The sequence below is a fragment of the Gorilla gorilla genome, chromosome 10 (assembly GCF_029281585.2).
Source record: "Gorilla gorilla gorilla isolate KB3781 chromosome 10, NHGRI_mGorGor1-v2.1_pri, whole genome shotgun sequence".
Lineage (NCBI taxonomy): Eukaryota > Metazoa > Chordata > Mammalia > Primates > Hominidae > Gorilla > Gorilla gorilla.
The window spans coordinates 94,712,285-94,736,263 of record NC_073234.2 but is presented as its reverse complement, the minus strand read 5'-3'; the positions used below and the strand labels follow the sequence as shown (position 1 = coordinate 94,736,263).

The window sequence follows — 23,979 nt, the reverse complement described above, 5'->3', positions numbered from 1 at the left end:
GGACCTTAGCATTCACTTTTCTTATTGCCTGAAACACTCTTCCTCTAGGTTTTCATATGTTACCTTTTTAAAGAAACTTGTCTGTTCACCAGAGCTAAGTCCACCCCTTCATTTGCCTTTCACATTATTCTATTTGTCCTCTTTGTCGCACTTACCAGCACCCAAAATTATTTTATGTTTATTATTTAACTCTCTCTTTCAGAATATAAATTGCTGAAGGGAAAATATCATGTTAATCTCTCTATTCCTAGTACCAACATTATAATGCCTGGCACCAAATAAATGCTCAATAAATATTTGTTGACACACTGTCAGAAAAATATCATCCTTCAGTAAAGTCACACAAAGTATTTGAGTCACAGTTTTCTCCACTTAACCTATGATTATGTCTCCTTAGCCTAGATATAGAATTTATAAAACTTCCATTCTTTGAATGGAAGCTCTATTCCTTTATTCTGACAGAAAAGGACTATGATGACTTCATTTAATCCTGTTTTGTACTGGATTAGTATCATCTGGGAAAACTTTCAAAAAATAATTATTTCCTATGACCTTCAACTAACTGCTTCTCTTGGGATAGAGCCCTGGCATCTGTATTTTAAAAATCCACTAAGGTGATTCTGATGTACTGGGAGGGTTGAGAAAGATTGGATTAATATTTAATTTAATACTTATACATCTAATATTTAAATTAATATTTACTTGCAATGTGCTGAAGAATTAACATATTTTTCTAAATTTGTATTCAAGTGAAATAGTATCAGTTTAGGGCAGACATGACATCAACCAATCCTTCTGCATTGAGGGTGGGCCCAGATGAAAATTGGCCATCATTATAAAAATTTCTTGTTCTCACCTGGAACTCCATTAGCATACTCTTTGGAACTTATAAAATGGTCAGCATACTAAATACCTCACTCAATTTCTAAAGTATTAAAATATTCTGTTTAGAAATGGTTATAGATAACTTCGTATGTAAGCATTAAGCAATTAAAATTTATATTCCCAAGTGTAGTAACTGATTTAGGATACAGAGTATTATTGGGTATATTGCAGCCATAGTATGATAACAAAATAGTCAATGGCTATCTTGTAACTATAAAGATGTCTCCCTAAATTTATTAATTTAGAAAATTAGCAAAATCTGGATAGTTCTTTACTGAGTATGTTATTTTAAATTTATTTTGATATGATATGCATCAGTTTACATCAATTTTTCTCTTCTTTGATATTATTTCTATATTCTTTTCCCCCTTTTATTATGCTCTAAGTAAAGTGCTTACTACACATAGACTAGGAAAGGAAATATCTTTATGAATCAAGCAGACTACTATCAAAGTCTGTAATAGTCAGGCATGTTGGCTCATGCCTGTAATCCCAGCACTTTGGGAGGCCAAGGCAGGAGATTTGCTTGATTCCAGGTGTTTGAGACCAGCCTGAGCAACATAGTGAGATGACGTCTCTACAAAAAACAAAAGCCAAAAAACAAAATCTGTAATAAATGTTGAGCTCTGGGGCTAGGCATGGTGGCTCACACCTGTAATCCCAACATTTTGGGAGGTCAAGGCTGGAGGATCACTTGAGGTCAGGAGTTCAAGACCAGCCTGGTCAACATGGTGAAACCTCGTCTCTACTAAAAATATAAAAATTAGCTGGGCGTGGTGGCGGGCCCCTGTAATCCCAGCTACTCAGGAGGCAGAGGCAGAAGACTTGATTGAATCTGGGAGGCAGAGGTTGCAGTGAGCTGAGATTGTGCCATTGCACACCAACCTGGGCGAAAGAAGTGACTCCATCTCAAAAACAAAAAACAAACAACCAAAAAACCAAAAAAGTTGATCTCTGTAATGAATTCATAAATCATTCAGAGGAATTTTTAAATGTAGACATGGTTGATTCATGTCTCTTCTACAACCAGTCTTCCTCTCTACCTCTTTCTCTTCCTCTTTTTGTCTCATCTCTTTGACAAATGTATTTAAGGCTTATTATGTATCAAGTTCTTTCAAATTATCTTGGCCTTAAAAAATAATATAAGATAATAAAATTTTGTGTGTGTTGTGTGAAAATAGTTTTCAAACTTTGGGATTCTCATGAAATTTATCAACTTAACCTTAATTCTACTGGTAATTATGGAGGTAACTTTAGGTAAACAGAGTAATAACCTAATGTATTTAATAGTGAAAAAACTGTATTGTGTAGCTATTTCATTGGAAGATTAAATTTACAGTCCAGATGTTTTAGCATTTGAGTAATTAATAAGCGTAAAACATATCATCTAGTTTCTTGAAATGTTGCAGTAGAAACCTGTTTTTGATGAATTCTAGTTAGGTATTATATTTTATTGATGTGAGCTGAAACAGTTTTCTTTAACATAAAATAAGCCAAATCAATTCCTATCTTAAAAGTTAAGCATCTTTAAATGTATAAATTTTGAAATGTGTTAACCTTTAAAATGAGACATAAGAATAAAGGGTGGGTTATGCATCATCAACTTCTGGTTGGTATTGATCTTTATTAGCTTAAATGGGTTCACATTTGTATACTGAATCATCGTGAGGACTGTTTTATATGCTGTCGTAGCCATCTGTCTTTATCAGTGTTTGTCAGTTGCCTACACAGGTTAAATCTAATATACTATAGAGCTTCTGCCTGTAATTTTTTTTGTAGCTGCATTTTTACTGTTTTCAATTTTTTTCTTCCCAGTAACAGCAATATTATTTCCATTTTAACAACTGCTTTGGTAATATCCCAAATCATTTTCATATCTGCTGGTCCATTGCAATTCAAGTTAATACCCGGCTACATACCCCTAGCATTTACCAGGTGCTATCACCGAGCTATCTGGGCTATATGAACAGTTTATGTATTTGTCTGATTTTAAGTAATACACGTGACCAGATGCCAAAGCATTAGAGCAGATTACAGCCAAATGACATATTATGTCGTTAATGCAGCCCCTGCTATAGCTTCTAGGTTAGTCAGAGACAAGGTTTAAATTGACATAGCAGCTGTTTCTGGTCTTCTCTGTCCCAGGAGGGAACAGCACAGGATGCTAGTGCTTAGGAAAGGGGTATATACTGATGAAATTGCTCAGTCTTCATTTCTTCCCCAGAAGGCAGAAGAAATCAGAGAGAAGGATGGAGTGGGGAAAAGAAGAGGGAGGCTGACAGAGAAGCTTAAAGAAATGCTTTCAGATGGCAACAAAAGCCAAAATAGATAAATGGGATTTAATTAAACTAAAGAGTTTCCGCACAGCAAAATAAACTATCATTAGAGTCAACAGGCAACCTACAGAATGGGAGAAAATTCTCGCAATCTACCGATTTGACAAAAGGCTAATATCCAGAATCTACAAAGAATTTAAACAAATTTGAAAGAAAAAAAACAACCCCATCAAAAAGTGGGCAAAGGATATGAACAGACACTTCTCAAAATAAGACATTTATGCAGCCAACAGACATATGAAAAAATGCTCATCATCACTGGTCATCAGAGAAATGCAAATCAAAACCACAATGAGATACCATCTCACGCCAGTTAGAATGGCGATCATTAAGAAGTCAGGAAACAACAGATGCTGGAGAGGATGTGAAGAAATAGGAACGCTTTTACACTGTTGGTGGGAGTGTGAATTAGTACAACCATTGTGGAAGACAGTGTGGTGATTCCTCAAGGATCTAGAACTAAAAATACCATTTGACCCAGCAATCCCATTACTGGGTATATACCCAAAGGATTATAAATCACGCTACTACAAAGACACATGCACACGTATGTTTATTTTGGCACTATTCACCATAGCAAAGACTTGGAGCCAGCCCAAACGTCCATCAGTAATAGACTGGATAAAGAAAATGTGGCACATATACACCATGGAATACTATGCAGCCACAAAAAAGGATGAGTTCATGTCCTTTGCAGGGACATAGATGAAGCTGGAAACCATCATTCTCAGCAAAATACCACGAGGACAGAAAACCAAACACTGCAAGTTCTCACTTACAAGTGGAAATTGAACAATGAGAACACATGGACACAGACAGGGGAACATCACACGTGGGGGCCTGCTTGGGGGTGGGGGGCTTGGGGAGGGATAGCGTTAGGAGAAATACCTAATGTAAATGAGGAGTTGATGGGTGCAGCAAACCAACATGGCACATGTATACCTACGTAACAAACCTGCACGTTGTGCACATGTAACCTAGAACTTAAAGTATAACTAAAAAAAAAAAAAAGAAAGAAAAATAAAGAGTTGTGCTTCAGAAAAAAAAAATGCTTTCAGAATTGCCTCTTCAGATACGGTTACAATAGATATATTCAGTTTTCTTTATTAACTGGACCAGATTAATCTTCATTAAACTGACTGAACTAGTAATCTTTTAATTTTACGTCATCAGACATAAACATTTGTCTTTTTTTCGTTTTGCATCAGCTTAAATTGGTTTACCTCTCCTGATAGTCTCCCTATACCCTTTTTCTTTGTCCTTTATACTCCAAGTAAATTGTATACCATATGTGGGATCAAATGGGGAGTAAAGTATCCTCCATCCTCCTGTCCTCATTTGCTGTAAACCAGTGTAAATTCTTACTTGTGCATCTACAATCTGTATTATTGGGTATGTTCGTAATGTAATCTTTGTTCAGCTGACAGTTTATTTCAAATTATGAAATCTGTTTATATCATTACTTGTTTTTCCTATGACATGTAGTTTTTCACAATAGCAAAGAGTTGATGTGATTTTTGTAGATATGCTAGAAAATAAAAACTTTTTAAATAAAATTTTTCATAGTTATTTGTTTGCTTTCAAATTGCCCAAAGTATATTGCCATGGAAACTTGCCTATTTAGGATATTTCAAACATATATTTTAAAAATATTGAAATGTGGTGGTCAGTAAGATACTCTCACAAAACCATATCTAAACTCTTCCTTCTTTGGAGAAACAATGATTAATAATAGGTGTCTAGTGGTACCTACGCATTCTTCAAAGAACACTATTTTTGTGATGATATGTGCTGTTCATGTGGTGTGGATGTGGCACATTTTTTACTAAGGTTTAGGGTATATATGAATTGGAGACCTTTCAACAATGGATTGATATTTGACACACATCTTGCAAAATTACTGTGGTACTGGCCTCATTTTTAGTTGTGACATCCAGTATTCTACCCATTGTCTTACAAACCTCATATGCAGGTTTGTACTCAGTATTTTAAAATCCTTTGGTTTCTGATCACAACAAATCAGTCATTCTGAACAAAAATAAATCTATTTATTCCTTTCTCTGGCTTTTCTAAGTGGTGCAATCATTTGTAATTCTTACTGTCTACTCAAAACTGTTGTGGGGCGGGAATCAACTAAAAATTCTATTTCAATGATTACAAAAGATAATGTCTTCTTTTCTTTGCTTTTGGCAACATCTTTTCCACTTTCAGAAAATAATAAAAATGGGCCACTTTAGCTCTTCGCCATCTTCCTAATACATGATTTGAAGTTAATGACCTATGGACTGTGTTATTCTTTATTAAATTAGTTTTTTTAAAAAATTCCTAGGGAACTTTTCAAAAATCTTAAGCAATATATTTCTGGCATCCCCCAATGTATACATTTTAGAACTGGGAAGGGATTTTTGAAAGCTTCTTTTACTGTTGGCTTTGAAAATCACTGCTGACTTGTTATTTTTGTTTTATATCTTTGAGCTGGTGCTTCTTAAAAAGTGATTCTTCAGGATTTTGCATCAGAATAACCACCAGCTATTTTTAATATTCAGATACACCCTATTTCAGAGCTATTGAATCAGGATCACTGGGGTGGGCCTGGGCACCTGCATTTTTAACAAACACCCCCAGAACTTCTAATGCATTCTGCCAATTGAAAACAACTGCTTTAACCACTGGGTCAAGAGGCTATGACTAATCTTAAAAGTAGTGACACAATTAAGGTGAGATGAGAGGACTGAGGTTTGGAGTTGTTAAGCAGCTTTCCGAAAGTCACCTTGCAGGCAGTTAGTTACTACTGGATGTTTGCCACCAAGATGGAGCCAACACTGAAAGAGGAAGACATTAGAAGCTCCCACACAGATGGCAGGAATCTCCAGGATGAGTTGGAGAGCAACCAGTCTAGACTGTAGCAAGTCAGGTTCTGGGGAAGGTTACTTCATAAGGATGAGCAATTTGAGAGAGATTTAGACAATCAGCAGCGAGGTTGGGATTGAATTGGTAATAAACACATGAAAATTAAGCCAATGGGACAATTAAACAATGTTAGATGAGAAAGGAAAAGTGTTGAAAGGTTACTACAGGGCTCAATTGTGCAGTTTCCACATAATCCCAATAATGTGAATTGAATATTGAGCTAGACAAAATTATGGCATAACTATATTGGAAATATGTGTGTGCATAGAAAAGAGCTAAACCCTCATTTTCCATGGCGGGGAGTCAGTGGGTAACGCTGAAACAAAATTCACCAAGCAGCGTATCATCTAGAGACAAGAGGGTAAATTGAAAAAAAAAAAAAAAAAAAAAAAAAAAAGCTAAAAGATGTGCCTGCAAGCACTGTGAGGGGAGTGTCTGCTTTTCTTATCCTTTTAAAAAAAATTGTAGAATTGTTTGATTCTTAAATCTATGTGCTTGTATGTATAACTTTAATAAAAATGAAAACAAACAATAACAAAAAGCCTTTGTACCTATCAATATTACTAACGTTGTTTGACCCAGAAATGTTACTTCTAGGAATTTATCTTATAAATGATTTGGCAAAATAATGGAATCCAAGGTAATTCAATACAGCACAGTCTATAATAAAGAATTATTGGAGGCCGGGCGCGGTGGTTCACGCCTGTAATCCCAGCACTTTGGGAGGCCGGGGCGGGCGGATCACAAGGTCAGGAGATCGAGACCATCCTGGCTAAAACAGTGAAACCCCGTCTCTATTAAAAATACAAAAAAATTAGCCGGCCATGGTGGCGGGCTCCTGTAGTCCCAGCTACTCAGCAGAAATTGCAGTGAGCCAAGATTGCGCCGCTGCACTCCAGCCTGGGCAACAGGGCAAGACTCCGTCTCAAAAAAAAAAAAAAAAAAAAAAAGAATTATTGGAAACAAACAAGTAGTGACTATTCCTTTGTTCTTAGTGACATAATTTGCATTGGGTAGCTAGCGTGAAATACATTAAAGACAATGAATTTAACCTACAGAGCTGGGAAATTGAGCTAAATAATCTTGGATATTTCTAGAGCTATAGTTAAAATTGCATGCTACTGCTTATGGTAGAACTGAGAGTTGAATCTCCTCAACCATTAAGATGGGGTGGCAGCATTTTATGGTGAGATAGCCAAGGAAACCTGAATATAAATGTACTGGTAGGCGGTGGTATAAAAATATAATTCAGGAGCCAGAAAAACTTGGTTTGAATTCTAGCTCCACTTACAATTATGGACAATTAAGCTTTTAACATTTTAGTTTCCTCCTCTGTAAAATAATATTAATTACAGTACCTACCATATAGGGTTACTGTGAGGGTTAGATGGGCTACTCTCTATAAAATTCTTAGCACAGTGCCTGATTCATATTAAATGCTTAGCAACTGGAAATATCTGACATTATTTTCTTAAATTAACTAAAAATGGTCTCAATTTCTTTGGGTGTATTATTTAATTTAGGGTTTTTACATAGGATACAATGCTAGGAACGTATAGATAGCTCATACTCGAATTTTTACAATGTAATATAGATTCAGTGTCTTAGTACAGAAATTATGGCTAACATATGTGTTGTTAAAAGATCTGATTAGTAAGATGTTCTATAGTACAGTTTATTAAAAATGTTCCTTGATGCAGAGAACTGATATTACCACATTTTTATTTCTTGTCAGGGTTTGTTTATGTGAATGAGAACAACTGATTACATATAATTCTGTTGTAAGTAGAGAGAGAGTACCTATGGAGAGTAACAAACAAGTGGAATATATCTACTTATTAAGCAGATTTTTCTAAACATCATGGGATAACAAAGTTTCTTGCATTGCAGATACTCATCCTTAATGACATTCAAAGATGGGTTACTTTGGAGTTGATTTGTTAAACAGCAGGGTTTAAGTATGTGTCACAGGCTTAGACAAAGAGGGCTGGAATCATGTGTGATGTAATGATGTAGATCATGTCCTTATAGAATAATTTCTATGACGTAGTTAGCCCTAGAAGTTGGGGTTTAAAGTACCTGCTTGTTCTGTAAGTTTTTCTACGAGTAGAACATGGAAATCCCTGCTTAGAAACTTCTACCACTACAAAATTTATTTATTTATTTATTTGGAGACAGAGTCTCACTCTGTTGCCCAGGCTGGACTGCAGTGGTATGATCCTGGCTCACTGCAACCGCCGCATCCCTGGCTCAAGTGATCCTCTGACCTCAGCCTCCCTTGTAGCTGGAACTACAGGTGTGTGCCACCACACCTGGCTATTTTTTTATTTTTTTTTATTTTTATTTTTAGTGGAGATGGGGTTTTGCCATGTTTCCCAGTCTGGTCTTGAACTCCTGGACTCAGGTGGTCCACCCACCTCATCCTCCCAAAGTGTTATGATTACAGATGTGAGCCACTGCGACTGGCCAAGTATTTTATTTGAAAACACTTTTTCAAACACATAGTCCCTCACCTGAATTAGCAGACTTTTCCCCCTTAAAGAAGCAGGAAAAAGTCTGTGTGTATATAGGTTGAAGAGGAAAAGGACATAGGTAAAGGCACTCGTGATGCATAGTAGTGACCAAGGAACTAGAAAACTATTGTAAGCCTACTGTAGACATTTTCTGGCTCAGCTCCAGCTATAGTTTCCTGAAGCTATACACACACAGGTTTAAATGTTTGTACAATGCAGTAGAAGAAAAAGTATGTATGCATAGGATGTACAGGCCCTTCTGTTTTAATTGAACAAAATGACATTTATTAAGTGTTTATGACAAACTGGTCTTCATGAGATAGCAAAGATTTGGGATTAAATATATAACCTAAAAAATAAATGTTCATATAACAAAGTAACTTTTAAAGAAAAAGGTTAACATACGTGCACTTAATTGCATGTATTGATCAAACCATTCTAACTCCCAGCAATTATTTGTATGCCAAACATAAACAGTCTGGATCTATACATAATTAGATATTATAGAAGTTTTCAAAACCATCTACTGGGAATGTTATCCTCTTTACAACTGTTGCTTGGCGTTATAAACAACTTCTAAAATAAACAAGTTAAAGAAATCTTAATTGGTATCCCCAACAGAATGCATATTAAAAGAGAATTCTGTGTTATCAACTTTAATCAAATGCTTATAGGAAGAATAGAAAGACTGAGAAAGCAGTGATTATGATTGACTAGAAATATTTAAAAATTGCCTGCACAATTGACATTTAAATAGCTTCATATTTGAAATGTTATTTAACTATAATTTTTATATTCTTTACAGTGACTTCATTTGATGGGTCAATGTTCTAAACCTCATTTAGTAAAAAACAATAAAATTGATTTAAACATAAAAGGGGCCATATGTGTCAAATAGCTTAGTTTTTTCATTGAGAGATTGATGCCCAGACAAGTTAAGTGATTTGCCCATGATTATGGTTCTAATTATGGTAGACTTGAGACTAGAACTAAGTGTAATGCCCTCTGCGTTAAACTTGGCTAAGGTAGAAAAGAGAGGCAGATGTTGACTTATGAATTATCACTACATTTCTAGTCTCTTTTCTGGGCCATTGCTGTCTTGGAGGGTTACTGTCTCTTCAAGTGAAAGTGCATAATATGTGCAGAAATATTCCCTTTATGAATGGTATCAGTTAGATATAGCATTCGAAGATTACAAGGTGGGTAAGAGAGGGTGGAAAGAGCAGAAATGCTGAAAATGAAGATAAACAGAGATAAATTAGGATAAAATCAGGTTAAGATATTAGCCTTGATTGTGGTTTGCAATAATATATCTATCTCCAATCTCAAGCTCATTTCCTCAATAGGCAGGTGACAGGCGGACATTTCTATGTCAGACATGTTTAGAATGGCTCTATTAAATGCTGGAGTAGGTTATTCTTCCCATAGAATGTCTTTCGTATATGTGAATTTAATGTTGAGAGCGAAAGCAAGAAAGATAAGGAGAGTGCACACCCATAGAGAAGAGAAGTAGGAGGTCACGGGGAAACTGAAGTAGCAATGAGAATGCTACAGGGGCAACTACAGACCCATGGATGCACGAGGCTAGGCATCGAGGAGACTTGGAAACTAATAACTTCAGGAACAGGCACTGAGACGTTGTGAAAAGCGTTATTATGTTACAGAAATTATGGTTCTAATAGGTGTGTAAAAGATCCAAACACCAGGGAATACCAGGAATACAGATTTCTTATTTTTAATAAAAGCAAAATAAATAAATAAGCATGGAAGATAGTTCATACAATAGAAAACTAGTAAGTGGGAGTTGAACAATGAGAACACATGGACACAGGGAGGGGAACATCACACACCAGGGCCTGGGGGGGGGGGTGGGGGGCTAGGAGAGGGATAGCATTAGGAGAAATACCTAATGTAGATGACGGGTTGATGGGTGCAGCAAACCACCATGGCATGTGTATACCTATGTAACAAACCTGCACGTTGTGCACATGTACCCCAGAACTTAAAGTATAAAAAAAAAAAAGAAGAAAAAAAGAAAACTAATGAATAGTAAGGAAGGAAAAAAAAAACCCAAAAATGTATTTGGGGAAAACCCTGGTAATTTTCAAAGGAATCTTATAATTGTTTATTTTTTGTTGGAAATTTATTATTTAAATAAATATGTGTTTTTGTAAAGAATCTAATAACTTCTTCTCTGGAGAAGGATGTGGTACCTTTCTTTAGGAATGGTTTAAAGTAATTTTAAAATAGCAGGGTAATGCACCATACAAACTTTAAGGGGTAATTCAAGGCCCCAGATGAGCCAGTGTTGGTTTAAAGTAGCAGCTAGGCAGCACTGCAGCAGTATTAGAGACTGCAGCAATGATATTCACCAGCACCGCCATGCACCACCTTCTGTGGGCCAGCCTGAGTATACATAACAAAGTTTGTTTTCCTTTTGACTACAAGATTTTTCTAGCTTTTTAACTTAGTCATAGACCACTTTATCCAGCTAACTGACAATAACAATTTTAGGGGAGTTATGAATCTTGGTGTATGTTTTCACCTAAGACACCAGTGGCACATTCTATTAATAGCTTTGTTTCCTTTATTTAGTATATTCATATACAACACATTTTCCTGAATTAAAAAAAACAACAACAACAACAGGTAATTGACTGTATAACCACAGTTGGTTGATGCTCCCTTCAGTTGGTAACTCTGGCCTAATACACTGATTTGTTCTAAATCCTATGATAACCTGCATATACAAAACCAGTTTAGTATATAATGTGGCTCTGATACCATCTTGAATTATAAATTATAGCATGCTACCATCAGTAAGTTTGGTATCATAATTTTAATTTTAATTGTGGCTGACATTTTTTGGGGGAATAAACACGCATAACTAAGGCTAATCAGATTTGAAAAAAATCAATGAATATATATAAAGCTTGATTGAGCATCCACAAATACATAGAAAATAAATTATGCAAACAATCCTAAGAATGCATTTCCAGTAACTGATTATACAATCCTTATCTATGTAGAGTTTGGAAAAAAAAATTCTCTTTTTGATAGTAGTTTTTGCCATATGGAAATCCAGTGGTCCTGCCCAGAAGCAGTGGCTCATGCCTGTAATCCTGACACTTTGGGAGGCCGAGGCTGGCAGATCACTTGAGGGCAGGAGTTCGAGACCAGCCTGGCCAACATGGTGAAACCCTGTCTCTACCAAAAACACAAGAATTAGCTGGGCATGGTGGTGGGTGCCTGTAATCCCAACTACTAGAGAGGCTGAGGCAGGAGAATCACTTGAATCTAGGAGGCGGAGGTTGCAGTGAGCTGACATCGTGCCATTGCACTCCAGCCTGGGTGACAGAGTGAGACTATCTCAAAAAAAAAAAAAAAATCCAGTGGTCCCTTCCATTAGCTGCTTATTATAAATTACTTGGTGGGAATAACTACTAGCAAAAGATAGTAAATAATCTAACAATAATTCAAAGATTTGGGTATTAAACACCCATACATAAACAGATCAGGAACATAACATCTTATGTAACTCAGGAGAAAGCCAACCAAACCTATCATATAATAAGTGATGATGTTTTTTCACATCTGCCAACAATAGAAAATCAGCTTTCATTCTTGTTTTCTGCTATGCTTCTATTCAAGCCTTGAAACAATGGAACTATAAATTTAGATCATTTTGGCTCTCAGTGGATGGTGCTCCGGATCTCCCAGGTGAGAGTGTCAAAAAATGTTTGTCAAAAGTAGTGATTCATCTCAGTGCCATAACTTTGTGTCTATAACACACATAGTAATGGAATGTAAAGTCATTTAAAATATATTTTGCTGAATTCACATACATTTTACATGCTAGTGTTAAGCTGAGTATTAAGCATTTTTGTACCTAGTTCAGGTACAGCCACTCTGATTACATGCCCTCATAAGTAATGTAAGTTGTCACTTATTTTAATACTAAACTATTCAAATAGTCTTGTTTTTGATATCTAAGAATTAGAGAATTATATATATGAAAGATTCTTTTTGGCATACAAATCTAATCTTACAAAACTTTTTATATTTTGTGTATAAAATATAAAGCCTTTTACACAAAAGCTTTTATATTTGCAGTTGCAAATGAGCATATGTTTAAGAGGTTGTTAGGCCAAATAGCAATACTTGAATCTGCTGGATATTTTCAAAGCTTGTTTTCAGTTCCTTGTTTATTGTATAGTTCAGCACTCAGTACAGAAACATGATGCATGTGGAGAATTTGCTCTAACTATTAAACTAAATTTCCTTAATTTATGAAAAATTTTCCAGATTAACATGATCACCTCTCAGCCTACTCTCAATATTAAGTTTCCTAGAGGAGGGTAAATCATCCACTTAAATAGTTAGGACACAAATAATACTTCTAAAAGATTCTAGTTTCCCCAGAGAATTACCGAATAATAGGTATGATCAAGGACAGGTTATATGGTTGGGGCCATTTTTCGCAATTTAGTTTTTATAGTGTTCTAGAGATGAATTCATCTTGTTAGCTCATCAAAATAATAAAGAGAGTTTTGCATCTTTTAGAAAGGCCCAAGTGCTTTACATGATGAAGAACTGAAATGCAATGTGAACATTCTTCTGTAGTTTTTTATTTTCATGTGTCTGTGAGTAATCTAGGGATTCACTCCTTATAAGATGAAAGAATTTGAAAGCTGTTTCAACAACAAATAAATCTAATTAAATTCTGATCTTCCACTGTGTGTTTTGTCTAATACTGTAAATTCTGCAAGGGACAACAACAAAATGGACATAAAGGGTAGTTAGAAAAGCAAAAGGAGATTTTCTTTTGTTTTGTTTTTAGGAAAAAAACCCACTTTTTATTTAAGTAACAATATCTTGAATAGCCATCTATACTATATAAACTTATTTTGCCATTGTACCATATTGAACAGCATGAAAGTATTCATAGTTAGGGAGGAAGTGGAAATACAAGAATGTTTTGGTCAAGGATGAACCACATGTTCTATGGTGGTCCTATAAGATTATAATGATGTGTTTTAAATGTACCTTTTCTATCTTTAGATACACAAATACTTACCTTTGTGTTTCTACTGCTTACAATATTCAGTACAATAATATTCTCTAAAGGTTTGTAGCCTTGGAGCAATAGGCTATACCCTATAGCTTAGGTATGTAGCATGCTACAACACCTAGGTTTGTGCAAATACACTCTATGAAGTTCACACAACAATGATGAAATTGCCTAACTGTGCATTTCTCAAAACATACCCGTATCCCACGTGACTGTATATGTGTCTGTTCCACAAAGCACTATAAGGGCCTCTATTAGCATATCATGCCAATAAATATTTCAACAGTTACGTTTAGGTGTGGATAAACTTCCCTCGAGCATTCATAGAAGACATGGCAAACAAGCCTAGATTTATTATCTGCAGTTTCACACACGACACAGACTACTTGGGAGAAAAGTTTATGTTGTATGAGCAGTCAAGAAATGCCTGCCTTTTTACAATATTTTGAGTTTGTTTAGTAATTCAAAGTGGGGACTGCACTATATTTTTATATTTCATCACAATCCAAGAATCTCTACTCAGCGTTTGGAGCACGTAACATTTGCCATCATCTAAAAAGTGAAAAACCTAGCTTTCTTCCAAATTCCCAAGGTGTAGCAGGGCTAAGAGGTAAGCACTGAAACCACATCATTTAATAAGATGGATCATTTCAAGAAAGGCAGTACGTGTACACTATCGCATTTTTGTCAAAGCTTCATTTAGTTTTTCTTTTTTTTTTTTTTAACTTCCTTTCCTCTCTGGATTTTCTGATTTTCTGTCTTTTTTACCCCTAGTATATATTCTTTATTATCTATTAGTAAATAACAAGGGGAAAAAATCATTGCCCCTTTTTCCTGGCAAACTCAATTAGGTTACGGGAGAAGGGAGAAGAGTGCATGTGTTTGTGTATTTTTGAATATAAATTCCTTGAAGTCAGGATACCTCCTAAACATTATCCAGAATTGTGTAGAAACTTGAATCTGACTTAGCTGGGGAAAATAATCTTTCAGGGAATGAAGTATCATACAGAAAGCAGCACTCTCTTTCACACTAGGGATCAACTTTAGAGCATTATAGGCAAAGGCATCATATTTTCAAGAAATGCATTGAGAAGTCTCTTACCATTTGGTCACTTCCCTAAAGCAACAGACTTGCACGACTGAGAATCACTGTGTCATTTTCATCTATAGCGTTTCTTTAACCAGGGGTGGGTACCCTGACGACTGATTGAAAAACACGTTGACTAAAATGGTCTTAATAAGCATACCGCATGACCTTCCTCCCCCGTGGTCTCATCAGCAGGCAATAAACTAGGCTCATCATGCTCCATTCTCACGTAAAAACCTATCTGTCAGGGAAGTAATTACCTAGCCAGATAGACGCCCCTCTGAGGCAAGCCCAGAAATCATTATAATACTCTGTAATTAGTGTTTATTATTTTATCTGTTCATGTCAGTAGAAGCACAAAAAAAGCCCTCAGCTGGACAATCCTATCCTAACAAGATGTAGAAAATATTAATGTAAAAGCTTCTCATTCTCTGCATTTTCTTTGCCATGGCAACTTAAAATCAGCTTGCTTCCATGCAATTTGTAGCTCAACCATGCTCCCTAACACTCACACAGCAGACCTGGAATTTCATCCAGGACTATCTAAATCTTTAGCCTGACAACAGGTGTAGGTATTATCTCAACAAAGACCTGCGTGATAAGCTCATTTTTCTCTACAGGGAAAAGTAGTACATTCAGGGCTTATTCTTGGCAGATGTTATTCTAACAGAAATTCAGAATTCAAATCCTTCAAACCCCCTGCTCTCCTGTGTCTAAGATGGGAAGTAAGTACGCAGAGATGCCTCTTGCATTTCAATGAAGTGCTGTTAACTGGGCCTTGGCTTTTGTTGCTCTGTACTTTGTAGCAGTGGTGGTCCTTTTATCTTTTTCAAGGAGATCTGATAACAATTATCTGATTCAATAGGAACTTGAGACAGTCTCAACTACAGAGTTTTACAAAGTTTAGGTGTACAGTTTTACCTTTGAAGAAAGAATGGGTTACTTTCAGGCAAGCAAGAGATGGATCTATAATCTTTCGAAAATGGAAATGGTTGTGTTTTAAAGTAGGAATCAGGGAATTCAGCATAATAATATAGTAGGCCATTCGTTGCCAATGTTTCAAGGAATAAAAACTACTAAATCCTAGGAGAAATTACGGTGGAGTAGCCAAAGGCATGGACTTCAGATTTCAGAGTCTCTAAGCCCTATCTGCAAATTGTTGATAATGACAGTATTACCTAGTTTTGTCGTAGGAATTAAATGCGGGAAAGATTGTCAAGTGTTTAGTATCACATATTGGTGCTAATTCTCTTTCCTGGGCTTGCACACTAGGACACAGGTTACACTCCTCTGTCTAAATTTGGAATCATACATATGGGGTTGCCATAGCTCAAGGAACCCCAGGAAACTCCTAGGGCTTCCAGGAAGGAAGAAGGCATGAATAGGTGTTTCTAGGAGGTGGAAGAGTTGAGGGGAGGAGGACATTTTGCAAAGTCCACTTGGGGAATTGCAAGGGAAGCTTATTACAGTCCTTCTAAACAAGCCATCTTCACTTTTAGGGAAGAACTTGTTTAGCTGGGCATGATGGCTCATGCCAGCAATCCCAGATACCTGGAAGGCTGAGGTGGAAGGATTGCTTGAGGCCAGGAGTTTGAGACCAGCCTGGGCAATATAGTGAGACCCCCATGTCTTAAAAAAATTAGCAGAGCCGGGTGGTGTGTACCTGTAGTCCCGACTACTTGGGAGGCTGAGGCAAGAGGGGAGTTTCGAGGCTTCAGTGAGCCATGATTATGTAGCAGGCTACATCACCTAGGATGCAGCAGCCTGGGTGGCAGAGCAAGGTTCTGTCTCTAAAATAAATAAACAAAAAATTCTTCATCCCAGGCACAGCCAGATTTGCTGATTGTGAATAAGGTATAAATGGCAATGAATGTGCTTGAGGAACACACTCAAATTGCATCTTTGTCAGAGTCTCTCTAAACTCTGGGACTTGTTTTTCAGAGCATGCTAATTTGTTTCTGCAGTTAATATTTTCTCAAAATATCTAAATGACAGAAACTGCATTTTCTCTTATTTTTTGGTGGGGGTGGCAGTGGTGAAGAAATGTTGAAAGAAAAGCCAAGATTAGCTTTAAAATCTCTGGTTAATCTTCAAAAGAAATGGAATCTTTTTCAGTAAAATACGTCAATTCTAAAAGAAGATTTCTAAAAATGTCAAATTGTTTCTGGAAAGGGGGTTTTAGAGCCACAAATCAGAAAAGATGACCCAAATGGAGTTAGAAGGCCTGGGTTAGATGATTGGTTCAGTTGCTTGCTCTCGGATGTAACCTTCAGCAAATTATTTAATTTCCTTAGGCTTGTTTCCTCAGCTTTTCAAGAAGGCAAATTAGCCGTAATAGTACATGTGAAGTATTAAGCACAGTAAGTAAACTCTCAGCAATATCTATAGTTTTTTATGCTCATAGTCTTTTATTTGGCTAATGAATTCCCTTAAATTACCTTATGGGTAATTTTAGTATCCTCTTAGTAAACATACTTATCAAAGCTAGATTTCTATTGGATGATTGATTCTTCAGTAAACATATACATGATTACTATATGAAGAGGCAAAAGACAAAATGGAGATGTTTATTTGAAATCAAAGCTTTCAGGAGTTTGCTACTGAGCTTGGAAATAAAGATCTGAAGCAAATCCAAAAAGCTTGGCCTAAGTAGGACTTTCCATAAAATACCAGGAGGCTTCATGTGGATTTCGTGTATTATTGTGTAGCACAGACTGCTCTTTGAGATTTTAAAATGATTAACAAAAACCCATATGTATTTTCAGGGTTCTCAGAGGACTCCTTGGAATGGTACACAGCTGGTACATTTTGGTAACCTTCAAAAAGGCCAATTTTCTTCATTCCTTGAATCATTACCCAGAAATATTTTCGACCGAGGTTTTAAAAAACGACAGGGTTTCAATTTGTGGCAGTCTTGTTAACCTAATTAATAATCAAGTGACTTGTTATTTCAAGCATATCCCATTGTTTTCCTCATATTTTGATTAACTTGCTGAAAAATTCTCTGTTGATATGTTTATTGGGTCTGAGGACTATTTACTAAACCGTGCTCTCAGAACAGAAAATGAGGATGGAAATTCTCAAAAACATGATAGGAACACTAAAATGAAATGAATTTCTTTTCTCAGGAGGAAATTACTATGGAAGATTTTAGAGGGTAACACATCCCCAACTCCCACCCCTATTTTGAAAAGAAACACTTTGACCCAAAGTCTGTTTTCAAACATGTACTAATTTTTGTATCGATTTTGGAAGTCACTGTCACGTCTTCCATAAATTTCCTAAGTTCTGTATGCAGGTAACTGATAGAAAAACTTTCCTAATTTGGGCTGTAAATTCATCTAATGGCCATTTTTATTTATGATATTTAATGCTTCCCCAAGTAGGGTCCTTAGGTTGTTTCATTCCAGCCTGTTCCTCAGATTAATCACTACTGACCTAGATTCCAATCTTTATACTTTTGTTTTTGGCATGAGTTAGCAATTTAATGCTAGTGTCTCATCAGAAGCCTTTACCCCACTGGGTGTCATGTTTTGTTTCTTTTTATAGCCAATGAGGCTAGTAAATTGTGCTTTTGACCTTCACAAGTGGTTCTTGAATCAGAATAGTTTGAAAATCCCTGCCAAATCAGCACCAAAACTTGTTTTTAATGAAGTCTGTGAGGCCACTAAACTAACCTCTCTTCAGTTGATTCTTTAAAAGCGATTTTCTTTACAAATTCATTTCTGTAAACTGGCTTCATGGGCTATGTAATCTAGCCTGTTTGGTAGTAAGAAGAACCAAAAAGGTTGTTTCCAGTGGACTGTTCTCTTTGAAATTTTAAGAGTTGTGTTTATGTGTCACAGATTACATAACCACAATAGAAGATCCTTCAAAAGTTGGTCATATTTGTGATATTTCTGAAGGTTTCCAAATTTATCCCGGAAAAAGGCACACATCTGTAAACTGGGGTTGGATTGGAAGGATTGCATAAAGGAATCAAGACTTGAGCTTCTTCCAGTTAGTGAGGCAAAGATTTCTAATGGAAGAGAATTTGAATTTGATAATCTAGCAAGTGAATTAAAAATAAGGATGAGTTAAAACTCCACGGCTTATGGCCTGCATTTTATATAGGTAAGAGCTTTAAGAATTAGATAGTATGAGGAATAAGTGAGAAACACACTCTAGCTAACACCTTTTAAATGTATTGGGAGTGATAAATATGAGAAATTTGTCATGGTTGAGATAATGAAAAAGGGACTATTCCATGGCAGTTTGAAAAAACTTAAGAAATAAGAAGTTATAATTTTGGTGGACTAACTGCATATTAGACATCTCCATTTGTTGTCTTAATTGGTATCATAGGCTTAATATGTCCCTAACTAAGCCCATGCTGTCCACTCTTCCTGAACCTGGATTCTCCCTAGACCTGGACTAGGTCTTCCTGACCCTGGATATTCTCAATCTATAATTAGTACTAAAGAATTCTAGAACTAAAAGGGAGAAAGGGAAGCTAAGTTTTTTATACAACAAAGACAATATGGGCAAAGCTTGAATTTCCAAAAGCAACTCTGCCTTAAGTAAATGTGATTAGATTTCAGGATGCAGATATATTCTCTTGGAAAGTAGAAGGATAACAGAAACACCACACAGTGCTTCTTAAAATCTGTTTATAATTTAAATAGCCCTGAGAATTTTTATATTTTGTCCTGTCACTACAATTGCTAGAGCTTTTATCTAGGCCACAATTACCAACACATATAGAAGAAAAAAATAAATTGGTGGTTAAGATTTAAGCTATTTAGAAAATAAACACCTTAAAACACATGTTACCGTAATCCTAGAACTTTGGGAGTCCAAGGTAGGCGGATCACGAGGTCAGGAGATCGAGACCATCCTGGCTAAAACGGTGAAACCTCGTCTCTACTGAAAATACAAAAAATTAGTCGGGCATGGTGGCGGTAGCCTGTAGTCCCAGCTACTCGGGAGGCTGAGGCAGGAGAATGGCATGAGCCTGGGAGGCGGAGCTTGCAGTGAGCTGAGATTGCGCCACTGCACTCCAGCCTGGGCAATGGAGCGAGACTCTGTCTCAAAAAAACAAAACAAAACAAAAAACAAAACAAAACAAAAAACAAAACAAAACAAAAAATGTTACATAAACATCTCTAAAAGGGAAGATTTAACAATACGTGGCACACAGTAAGCATTCAATAGATACTTGTTGAACGAATGAATGAAATTGAACAATAAGGAGCAATATGAGCTAAAATTCAACATGGATTTTATTGCTTTCTTATTTGCCCTAGAATAAGAGTTCTGGAAATCTAATGAATAGATAAGTCATATATTTACAATTTATAATGTGATATCAGGCAGTGAAATATAAAGGTATTTTGGCAATTTAAATGAGGAGGCATGCAGACATTTGTAAATCATTAATGAAATGGGCCATTTACCCTACCTGTGAATTTAAGTTAAAAGTTAGCCTGAATTATGCACTGGAAAGATTTTGCTTCATTTCCAGCTCACTGCAATATAAACTAGAAAATTGCCCATTTATGTCAGATGTGTGTGAACAAGAGCAACTCCATCTTAAATAGGAGCTGGGTAAAATGAGGCTGAAACCTACTGGGCTGCATTCCCAGACGGCTAAGGCATTCTAAGTAACAGGATGAGAAAGGAGGTCAGCATAAAATACAGGTCATAAAGACCTTGCTGATTAAACAGTTTGCAGTAAAGGAGCCAGCCAAACCCACCAAAACTAAAATGGCGCCGAGAGTGACCTCTGGTTGTCCTCACTGCTACACTCCCACCAGTACCATGACAGTTTACAAATGCCATGGCAACATCAGGAAGTTACCCTATATGGTCTAAAAAGGGGAGGCATGAATAATCCACCCTTTGTTCAGCATATCATCAAGAAATGACCATAAAAATGGGCAACCAGCAGCCCTCGGGTCTGCTCTGTCTATGGAGTAGCCATTCTTTTATTCCTTTACTTTCTTAATAAACTTGCTTTCACTGTGCACTGCAGACTCGCCCTGAATTCCTCCTTGCACAAGATCCAAGAACCCTCTCTTGGGGTCTGGATTGGGACCCCTTTCCTGTAACATTTAGATTAAGAAAGTTTCTTGGAGGAAGTGCGTCTCAGTGGAAGAAGGAAAAGCCATGTGACAAAATGAAGTGTAATGAGAACTTGCTCAAGAAAATAAACATTATGGATAAGATAGATGTATAGAAATGATTAATCATTTTTCTTTATGACTTTATTCCAAGTTTTAAATAAATGATACAACATATTTATCCTTGTAAGGCAAGAAGCAAGCATGGATAGTGATAGAACTACAAGGTGGGAGATGGTTGGCTTTATCATTGTTAGTTGATTTTTTTTTTCCATTTATTCATCAGGTACTTTTGAGTCAGGTGCCCTGCTAGGTACCTGGTTTATATGGATGATGACATGGCCCCACAGTCTAGAGGGGGCATCAGTCAAATAACAAGTTAGCAATGAAATTTATATTACCAGTTGTGACACTATGAGCAATAAGTGAAGCAGACAGGTACAAGAATAGAGAATAACAAAGAGCAAGGTAGCGATTATCTTTGGTTTTCAGATGATGGAACTGATATTTGAAGAGGATAAGAAAATGATTTGAATTCAGATGCTTGGTGAGTGGCAGAACTGGGATCCTAACCATGTCAGTTTGATTCCACAGCCTGAGCTGGAATTAATGTTATAGTTTGCAGCACAAACTCCCTGCTTAAACCTGCAGTGGCTACTCACCACCTCTGGAACATAAAGTTCAACTTTCCTGACTGGGCTCTGCCTCTCTAACTTCATTTCTTAGCAGCTCCTCTACACTACACGATCTGTTTTGTACAACCATGCCTTAGCTCTCACTGTCCTTTTGGCCTATCCCTTTGCCCTGCACAATCCCTCAACCCGGTTCTTGGTTTCTCCAGGAAGCGCCCACGAAATCTCCAGTGGAGGTTAAGTACTCTTCCTCTGAGCTCTTGCGAAATCCTGTTAATTAGCTCTCGGCAGGTTACTACCTGTGGACCAGATCTGGCTGCTGCATGTTTCTGTAGGTCGTAAGCTAAGAAAATGTTTACATTTTTAGACTTGAAAAAAATAAAAAAGATTACTATTTCATGACATATAAAATTACATGAAATTTGCATATCAGTATCCATAAATAAAAAGTTTGATTAGAACACAGCTATGTCTACTCCTTACAGACTGTCTGTGGCTGCTTTTGTGTTGCAATAGCAGAGTTGAATATTTAGTTGCGAGAGACCATGTGGCCTGCAAAGCCTAAAATATTTACTATCTGGTCCTTTACAAAAAAAGTTTGTTTACTTCTAATCTAAATCACACAGTATTTTAAAGTGGATCTCCCTGAGCTTGTTCCAAGCTCCTTGTAGGCAGGTATCACAAAATCCATCTCACTACCACCAGCTCTCCAGCCTCTCACTGTGGTACTTAGTTAGTGGGCATTTAATACATATTTGCTGAATGTGTGATTCCATACTTTTGTCCACAGGGTAGTTCTTCAAATCCTTGTGAGCAGCCATCCTGCTACCCATCCAGTGTTTCCCTTTATAGGTGCAACATCCAGCCATTCCTATTCTTCTGGTGACATTGAATGTCCTGAAACTAATCTGGTTTAGTGCCTCTTTACATCATCTGTTTTTCTTTTTAAAACCCGGCATTATTTCTGAAAATTATGAAGAAATTACCATTTGTTAGAATGTGTACCCTTTTAAAATAAAAATTAGGTATCACATTAATAAATAACAATGATCTGTCCTTCTGTTTAATGAATAATTGGTCTATAAAGACAAAACTTAATCAATATGATATCATCTTTTTGGTAAGAGAAAGGAAAGGAAAATGTATTTGCTGGCTGACTTTTGGTTTATAAACTTGAAACCTTTAGTTTCTCTGATCTCCAGTGTGGAAAAAATAAAGTAGAAATTCAGATATTTACTTCTGGCACCCCAGAAGAAAATACCAGAGTTTCTACTTTATTTTCTTCTTCTGAAAATAAAGGATTGGAAATTTACTGAGATCTGATGTACAGTGTCACAGAGGTGCCCCTGTTCTGGCATGATTCACACGCAGTACTCAAGGTTTCCTGAGGGTGGCATGGAAGCGCCACCGTGGGGTGGGGTGCCAGAGGGACCTGCACTTTATTTGCTGTTAGCATTTTTCTATGTATTGAGCTTTATGTGAGCCCAGTTAAATTGGTTTATAGATTATGTTATTTAATTGTAACCAAACTACTCTTCACAAAATGAGCATGTTGCCTAAAATGAGTTCTGAACAACAACTGTGGCTTGAAGAAAACTTGATAATGCAAACATGAGTGAGAAATGAGAATATGACAGAGCTGGTACCTCTTCTTCAGCTGTGCTCTGTCAGTCATGCCTACAGGTAAAAATGATCATCTATTTCAGGTTAGAGAAGCTGGCTAAAAGCTTCTCTAGAAGTTTAAAAGTTTTAAACTTTTAAAAGTTTTGATTTTAAGAAAAATCAAAAACTTCAGTCGATGTGATATATTGACATATTTTCTGTAAATTCCAAACTAAGTTCATATTAAATATTATGAATATTGTGCATTTGTAAGGCATTTTTTTGATGTGACCATCTATAAAACTAAGTGTTGAAATAAATGGAATCTAATATTATGCTTGTGAATTGCTACATTACAAAGTTAAACAGATATCTTAAAGAAAAGTGAGGCATATTTATTATTAACATATTAGTAATTATAGTTTAAAGGGAAAGTAACATTTTTATCATTCATAAAGCAAATTGTAAAATGTTTACTTTTGCTTTATCTTTTACATTTTTTGACTTTTAAGTTTATAATGTCCATTTTATATTACTATAGTAGTCTATATACACTTACAAACCTACAAGTAAATGTATAAAGAGGAATGTGCTCCCAAAGTTTTACTGATAGGTGAACATCATCAACATTAAAAGATGTCTGATCTCATTGGACAAACCTAAGCTAGTTAAGCACAGATTGTAGGAGAGGATATTCCTCTCTCCCCCAATCATTTTCATTTTTACAAAATGCTTATTTATCTGGTTTACCAGTAATTACTTTTTTGATGAAAAGAGATATAATTTTGAGAAAAGAATTGCCTATACTCCTAAATCAGAGTCTACATTTTTGGATGAGGGAA

At 36.2% G+C, this 23,979-nt stretch overlaps 1 protein-coding gene and 1 long non-coding RNA gene across 4 annotated transcripts in view; one reads left to right on the top strand and one right to left on the bottom strand.

Moving 5' to 3' along the window:
* LOC129525958 (uncharacterized) overlaps window positions 1–3,761 on the top strand; it is a 62,250-nt gene extending 58,489 nt beyond the window's left edge. The window contains exon 3 of the long non-coding RNA XR_008670533.2: window positions 3,110–3,761. This is a non-coding gene — a long non-coding RNA (uncharacterized lncRNA). The remainder of the gene's footprint in view (window positions 1–3,109) is intronic.
* SYT1 (synaptotagmin 1) overlaps window positions 1–23,979 on the bottom strand; it is a 577,710-nt gene that overhangs the window by 54,981 nt on the left and 498,750 nt on the right. The window lies entirely within an intron of this gene.